Here is a 7,850-nt window from a genome sequence, read left to right on the forward strand (position 1 = left end):
AAAAAAAAAAAAGAAAGAAAGAAAAGGAGACAAGTATCTCTCTTTCTCTCTTTTTTCTTTAGAAAAAGGAGACAAGTCTCTCCCTCTTTCTCTCTTTTCCTTTAAATCCTTCTCCTTCTATGTAGAGAAAAGAAAACCTCTCTCTCTCTCTCTTTCTCTCTCTCTCTAAATCTTTCTCCTTCTAAGTAGAAGACAAAGGAGACACTCTATCCATGTAGAGAGAGAAAGAGGGAGAGACTTCTCTCTTTTCCTTTAGAGAAAAGGAAACAAGTCTCTCCCTCTTTCTCTCTCTTCTCCTTTAAATCTTTCTCCTTCTAGGTAGAGAAAGTAGACAAGTCTTTCCCTCTCTCTCTCTTTTCCTTTAAATCTTTCTCCTTCTAAGTAGAAGACAAAGGAGACATTCTTTATCTGTGTAGAGACAGAGGAGACAGACTCCAATGTTGGTCATGGGCTCGGGAACACAGTCTTCCCTTGGTGTCTGGTCAATCGCGGGGATGCCTGCCTTGATCACTCACCCACGTTACAGCCCAGGACTCACTCAGTCAGGGACACCTACTCAGAACCCTGGTAGCTGCTTGCTCCTTCTCCTCATCTCCAATCTACTCCTTTCCTTAAACTTATCTCCTTCACTACCGACAATATTCCGCCCTCTATTCCTCTGTCTTTACCTCCAGCTGCATCCTAAAAAACCTAAAACCTCTTCAACTGTCACCCGATCTGAAACCTAAACATCTCATTTTTTTCTGTAACACGGCCTGGCCTCTATACAAATTAGACTATGGTTCCAAATGGCCAGAAAATGGCACTTTCAATTTTTCTATTCTGCAAGACATAGACAATTTTTGTCAACAAATGGGCAAATGGTCTGAGGTGCCCGACATCCAAGGATTTTTTTACACTCCAATCCCCCGCCATCCTTGCTCTCAATGCAACCCATCCCAAATTTTCTCTCTTCCTTCTGATTGCCCCACCTGCCTCCACCAATAACTCAGAATCCTCCTTGTCCACCGACACTTCCAATTCCTCCCTGTCTGTCCAAACCAGACCCTAATCCAGACCCTAACCCCCTCCCAGAGCCTCCCTCTTCCTCTGCCTACAACCCACCTCCTTATGCCCCACCTCCCCACCTCACACTCGGGCCGGCTTACTGTTCAGTCCCATGGCTAACTCCTCCACCCCTGCCCCTGCCCAACAATTCCCTCTTTGAGAGGTGGCTGGAGCCAAAGGCATAGTTAGGGTGCATGTTCCTTTCTCTTTACCCAACCTTTCCCAAGTCGGCCAATGGTTAGGTTCCTTCTCATCAGATCCTACTAAATATATACAAGCGTTCCAATACTTAACCCAGTCCTAAAATCTCACCTGGAGTGACTTAAATGTCATCCTTACTTCTACTGTCATCCTGAAGAATGCTTAATATGCATTTTATCACCCAATCAGCCCCTGACATTTAAAAAGCTACAGAAATTAATATCTGTCCCTCCACCCCCACAACAGGAATTAATCAACTTCGCCTTCAAGGTGTTCAATAATAGGGAAGAAGCTGCCCGGCGGCAGTGCATCTCAGAATTACAAATGCTTGTCTCTGCTGTAAGACAAACCCCAGCCACACCACTGGCTCAGGAAGACTTCAAAGTGCCCAGGCTGCAGCATCCAGTCACCCTTCCCAGACCTTGCTTTGTCGGAAACCTGGCCACTGGGCCAAGGAATGCCCGCAGCCTGGGATTCCTCCTAAGCCCTGCTCCATCTGTATGGGGCCCCCACTGAAAGTCGGACTGTCCGACTCATGTTGCTGCAGCTGGGAAGCTAAAGACTGAAGGTGCCCGAACACCTCGGAAGTCCCCTGGACCATCACGGATGCCAAGCTTTGAGTAAGTCTTATGTTGTAGGGTAAGTCCATCCCCCTTTTAACCAACATGGGGGCCACCCACTCCACACTGCCTTATTTTCAAGGACCTGTCTCCTTGGCCTCCATAACTGTTGTGGGAACAGACGGCAAGGCCTCCAGGCCTCTCAAAACTCCCCAAGCCTGGTGTCAATTAGACCAGCACTCCTTTCCACATTCTTTCCTAATCATCCCCACTTGTCCAGTTCCCCTTTTAGGCCGAGATATCCTAGCAAAACTGCCTGCCTCCTTAACTATTCCTGGGCTACAGCCACACCTCACTGTTGCCCTCCTCCCTGAACCCATACCTCCCTCAATAGCTCCCCGTATGTCCCCCTACCTTAACCTTAGGGTGTGGGACACCACCTCCCCATCCCTTGCTACAAGTCACTCACCCCTCGTCATCCACTTAAAACCTAACCATCCTTATTCCGCCCAGTGCCAGTACTCCATCCTAGCACAAGTCTTAAAAGCCCAAAGCCTATTATAACTCACTTACTACAACGTGGCCTTTTAGTTCCCACGAACTCTCCTTACAATTCCCCTATCCTACCTGTCTAAAAACCAGACAAATTCTGCAGACTAGTCCAAGACCTCCACCTCACCAATCAGATTGCACTTCCCATTCGCGCAGTTGTACCAAACCCCATACCCTCCTATCTTTCATACCCCTTTCCACAACTCACTATTCTGTTCTTGACCTCAAAAACACTTTTTCCTAAAGCCCAAATTTCTTCCCCATCTGTTATAATCCTTTGTCAGCATACATGCACTTTCCCTACCAACTGTATCCAGTTAATTTCCCAAACCCCAGCCCCATCCACTGAACAGCAGCGTCTCTCCTTCCTAGGCGTTGTAGAATACTTTCACCTTTAGATACCAGGTTTTGCCCTGCTAATCAAACCAGTTTATAAACTTACAGAAGGAAGCTTAGCTGACCCCATAGACCAAAAATCCTTCCCCGATTCTTTCTTCCATTCTCTAAAAAAAGTCCTTAGGGACTGCTCCTACTTTAGCACTTCCCAACTCTTCTTAACCCTTCTCTCTCTACACAGCAGAAATAAAAGGCTGTGCCATTGGAATTCTTACACAGGAGGCAGACCCATGACCTGTAACCTTTTTATCCAAAAAACTTAACCTCACAAACCTGGGCTGGCCCTCACGTCTACACACGGCAGCAGCTGCCGCCCTGTTATTCTTAGAATCCCTTAAAATCACAGGCTATGCCCCACTTACCCTCTACAGCTCCCACAACCTCCAAAGTTTAATTTCCTCTTCACACCTTACACACATATTTTCTGCTCCTCACCTCCTCCAACTCTATTCACTATTCATTAAAACCCCTACAGTACCCATTGCTCTCAGTCCTGACTTCAACCCAGCCTTTACTCACTCTTAATCTCGCTCCCTTTCTCTGCTCATACCCAATCTTGTTAATGAAAGTGAGTGGTTACTCATAGAGACCACATGCTTCCTCATACACCATGAAAACAAAAGCTCTCCCTCCACATAGTTACCCTAACAAACTCCACTACAACCTTGCTGGTTCCCTTGGCATTTGGGTACAAAGCCCCAGCCCCCTCAGAGCACTTCCTCATCTTTACACTTCCAGTTCTGCCTAACTGTGGTTCTTTTCCTCTGTGGTTCTTTTTCTTACATCTGCATTCCTACCAACTGGACAGGCAATTGTACCCTAGTTTTCCTTACTCCCAAAATTCAGTTTGCCAACAGAGACAAAAGCCTCCCTTTTCCCCTTATGGTCCTAACACGACATAAGGGGGTCATTCCATTGATCCCCTTACTTGTAGGGTTAGGAATTACTACTGCACTCAGCATAGGCATGGCAGGTCTTACCACTTCAATTGTCACTTCCATAGCCTCTCTAATTATTTCTCTGCTAGCATTGCAGAAGTAATTTAATCACTATCCCTTCTTCAAACTCAAGTAAATTCCCTAGCTGCAGTTGTCCTCCAAAACCGCAGAGGTCTTGATTTACTGACTGCTGAAAAAGGAGGTCTTTGCCTATTCCTAAATGAAGAATGTTGTTTTTATATAAACCAGTCTGGACTCGTATGATGCCATCAATAAATTAAAGACAGAGCCCAAAAGCTTGCTAATCAGGCAAACGGTTATTCTGGACCTGGCTGGACTGGCTGGACATTCTCTAACTGGGTGTTATGGCTTCTTCCAATCCTTAGTCCTCTGGTAGCTATCTTTCTCCTTCTCTTATTTGGACACTGTGTTTTCCGATTAATCTCTCAATTCCTACAAAATCGTATACAAGCAATAACCAATCAGTCAATATGACAAATCCTCCTTCTAATGACCTCACCATATCACCCCTTGCCCTGAGATCTCCCAGCAGTATAAATTCTTTCCCATTTTTAGGCTTCCATGCCACCCCCAATCCTGCCTGAAGAAGCCCTGAGAAACATCACCCCATCACCCCTCTGTGCCAGCCTTCCACTGTCCTCCACTCTTCATTTCTTTTTCCTTTTTATTACTAATAAAAACAGACACGAATGTATGGTCTTTTAGGCTGACCGATTGCACCATGGATGGCATGGTAACCTCTGTGACCTGCATGTACACTGCAGATGAGTTTCTGGAACTAGAAAGTCTTAAGTAACTGGAAAACCACAAAAGGAGAAGAAATGATCAACCCCCGTGGCACATAATTAACTTTGAGACATTCCCCTATTGTTCCTTATTCCTGCCTCAACTGATAAGACAATTGGACTTTGTAAACCCCCTTGGTCAACCTCATGACTCCATATCTTACAACTCCCTCCCAGTTTGCAAAAACCACCCTGAACTGTAACTTCAGTAACTTTCCACTGCCTACCCCAAACCTATAAAACCAACTCCTATCCCTCTGCCCTCTGCTGACTCTCTTTTCAGACTCAGCCTGCCCAGAGCCAGGTGAATAAATAGCCATGTTGCTCACACAAAGCCTGTTTAGGAGGTCTCTTCATTCAGAGCCCACATTTAACCACTGGAGAAACAGACAGATACAGAGAATCACAACTTATTGGAGGAAACCTACGAGCAGAAACGTCCTTGCGGACCAGGGGCTGGGGTAGGAAAACCTGAACAGCCATTGACAAATTGCTCAGTGTAGACAAGTCTGAGAGTTAAAAACTCTAGGGGGCCTAGTTATTGGAGGTCCCCAAACTTTTGTGAGTTTTACCTCCAGGCGCTCAATCTGGTTCACAGTGAGAGAAATCACCGTGTGTTTCTGGAAGGGGGAGAGGAAAAGGAACTATTTTGAATTATGCCGCAGAATTATGTTCTTGAAGTCCATCCTCAAGAGAAACTATTTGACCCGAGCCTAATCAATTAGGGTTTTACCAGAGCCTAATCTACCTGGTGGAAGGGGAATGCTCAACTCCAGCTTCCCCTAAGCCTTCCTGTCTCACTGAAACTGGGGACTGGGGATAGGGAGGTAGGTACGGGGAGAGGGGCAGAAAGCACTTGAGTTTTTCTTGCTGTGGTGGTTGTTTTATTTTAGATAGCGTCTCACTCTGTCACTCAGGCTGGAGTGTAGGTGGTGTGATCATGGCTTACTGCAGTTCTGATCTCCCTGGCTCAAGCAATCATCACATCTCAGCTTCCCAAGTAGCTAGGACTGCAAGCATGCACATCATACCCAGCATTATTAATATATTTTTAAAATTTCTTATAGAGACAGTGTCTTGCTATCTTACACAGGCTGGTCTTGAACTCGCGAGCTCAAGTGATCCTCCAGCTTCAGCCTCCCAAAGTGCTGGGATTATAGGCATGGGGCACCACACATGGTCAGAAAGTACTTGTGTAGTTCATAGCAGAGGCACAGGCTCACTAAAAGATTGAGACCTACTCTTAGACAGTTAAGTCTCAGGAACCCAAAGACAACAGAGGAGACAAAAACAAGGATATAAGCCTTTGACACTTAATGCTACAGCAAGCAGTAAACACAGCCTAACCCCTAGCCAGATACTAGAGGCCTCATACTAGGGGCCTGTTTACTTCAGTTTCTTTTACTCAGTAAATGTTGTCCAGCTTTCACCAAAAGAAATGTCAACACCTACTGAAAGACAAAAAAACACAGTTTGAAGAGACAGAGCAAACATCAGAATCAGAATCAGATATGGCAGGAATGTTATGAGAATATGTATAACAGAATTATCATACCAGGAATTTAAATTAACCATGATTGATATGTTAAGCACTGTAATGGAAAAAGTCAATAGTATGCAAGAACAGATGGGTAGTATAAGTAGAATGACAGAAACTCTAAGAAAGAATCAAAAAGAAATGCTAGAAATAAAAAATACTAATAGAAAGGAAGAATGTCTTTGATGGGCTCCATCAATAACCTTCAGAAACAAAGAATCTAACCTTGAAGAAATGCCAATAGAAACTTATAAAACTGGAAAAAAAAGAAACTTCTAAAACTGAAATGCAAAGAGAAAAAAAGAACAAGAAGATCAGATATCCAAAAATGGTAGGAGAATTACAAAAGATGTAACATATGCATAACAGAAATACCAGTGGGAGAAGAAAAGAAGAAAATTTGAAGCAATAATGACTGAGAATTCCCCCAAATTAATGCTGGATACAAAACCACAGATCCAGGAAGCTCAGAGTACAGTAAGGAATATAAACACCAAAAAATCTGCACCTAATCATAATCAGGTTCAATCTGTAGAAAAACGAAGACAGAAAATCTTGAAAGAAGCAAAAAGGAGAAAAAAAACTAACACATTTGGCCTACAGAGGGGTAAAGATGAGAATTACATTAGACTTCTCTTCAGAATTGTGCAAGCAAGAGGAAAGAAAACAGAAATATTTAAAGTATTGGAAAAAAAAAAAAAAAACCACTCACCTAGAATTCTGTATCCAATTAAATTATCCTTCAATAGTGGGGGAGAAAAACTTTCCCAGGCAAACAAAATTTGAGGGAATTTGTCACCAGTAGATTTGCCTTGCAAGGAATGTTAAAAGTTCCTAAAAGAGAAAGAAAATGATGCAGGTAAGAAACTTGGATCTACATTTTAAAAATGAAGAGCACTAGAGAAGGAATCAATAAAGGTAAACTGCCTGGGCAACATAGTGGGACCCTGTCTCTGAAAAAAAAAAATGAGACTCAGTGGTGTATACCTGTAGTCCCAATTACTTTGGAGGCTGAGGCAGGAAGACTGCTTGAGCCCAGGAGTTTGAGGCTGCAGTGAGGTATAACTGTACCACTGCACTCCAGCCCAGGTGACAGAGAGAGACCTTGCCTCAAAAAAAAAAAAAAAAAAAAGAAAGGTAAATACAATATTTTCTTTTTCTACTTTTTTTGTTTGTTTGCTTCTTTTTGAGACAGGGTCTCCCTCTATCATCCAGGCTGGGGTGCAGTGACATGATCACGGCTCATTGAAGCTTTGACCGCCCTAGCTCAGGCAATCCTTCCGCCTCAGCCTCCAAAGTAGTTGGTACTACAGGTGCGTGCCACCAAGCCTCCAGCTGGTTGTTTTTTTTAAAACTGGGTTTCAAATTCTTTGCACACCAGAATTTGTAGGCTGCAATTGGAATATCTTTTAATTGCCCAATTACTTCCTAACATGAAGCAACAATGAACAATCTTTGTATCCTCTTGTTTCTAACACAGGGTCTGGGTCCTGGTGACTATTAAAAGCTTTGTAAATTACAAATGATTAAAAAAAAAAAAAAAAAATTTGTTAGGCCGGGCGCGGTGGCTGACGCCTGTAATCCCAGCACTTTGGGAGGCTGAGGCGGGTGGATCACGAGGTCAAGAGATCGAGACCATCCTGGTCAACATGGTGAAACCCCGTCTCTACTAAAGCTACAAAAAATTAGCTGGGCATGGTGGCACGTGCCTGTTATCCCAGCTACTCAGGAGGCTGAGGCAGGAGAATTGCCTGAACCCAGGAGGCGGAGGTTGCGGTGAGCCGAGATCGCGCCATTGCACTCCAGGCTGGGT

The sequence above is a fragment of the Cebus imitator genome, unplaced genomic scaffold (genome assembly GCF_001604975.1).
Source record: "Cebus imitator isolate Cc_AM_T3 unplaced genomic scaffold, Cebus_imitator-1.0 Scaffold27, whole genome shotgun sequence".
Classification (NCBI taxonomy): Eukaryota; Metazoa; Chordata; class Mammalia; order Primates; family Cebidae; genus Cebus; species Cebus imitator.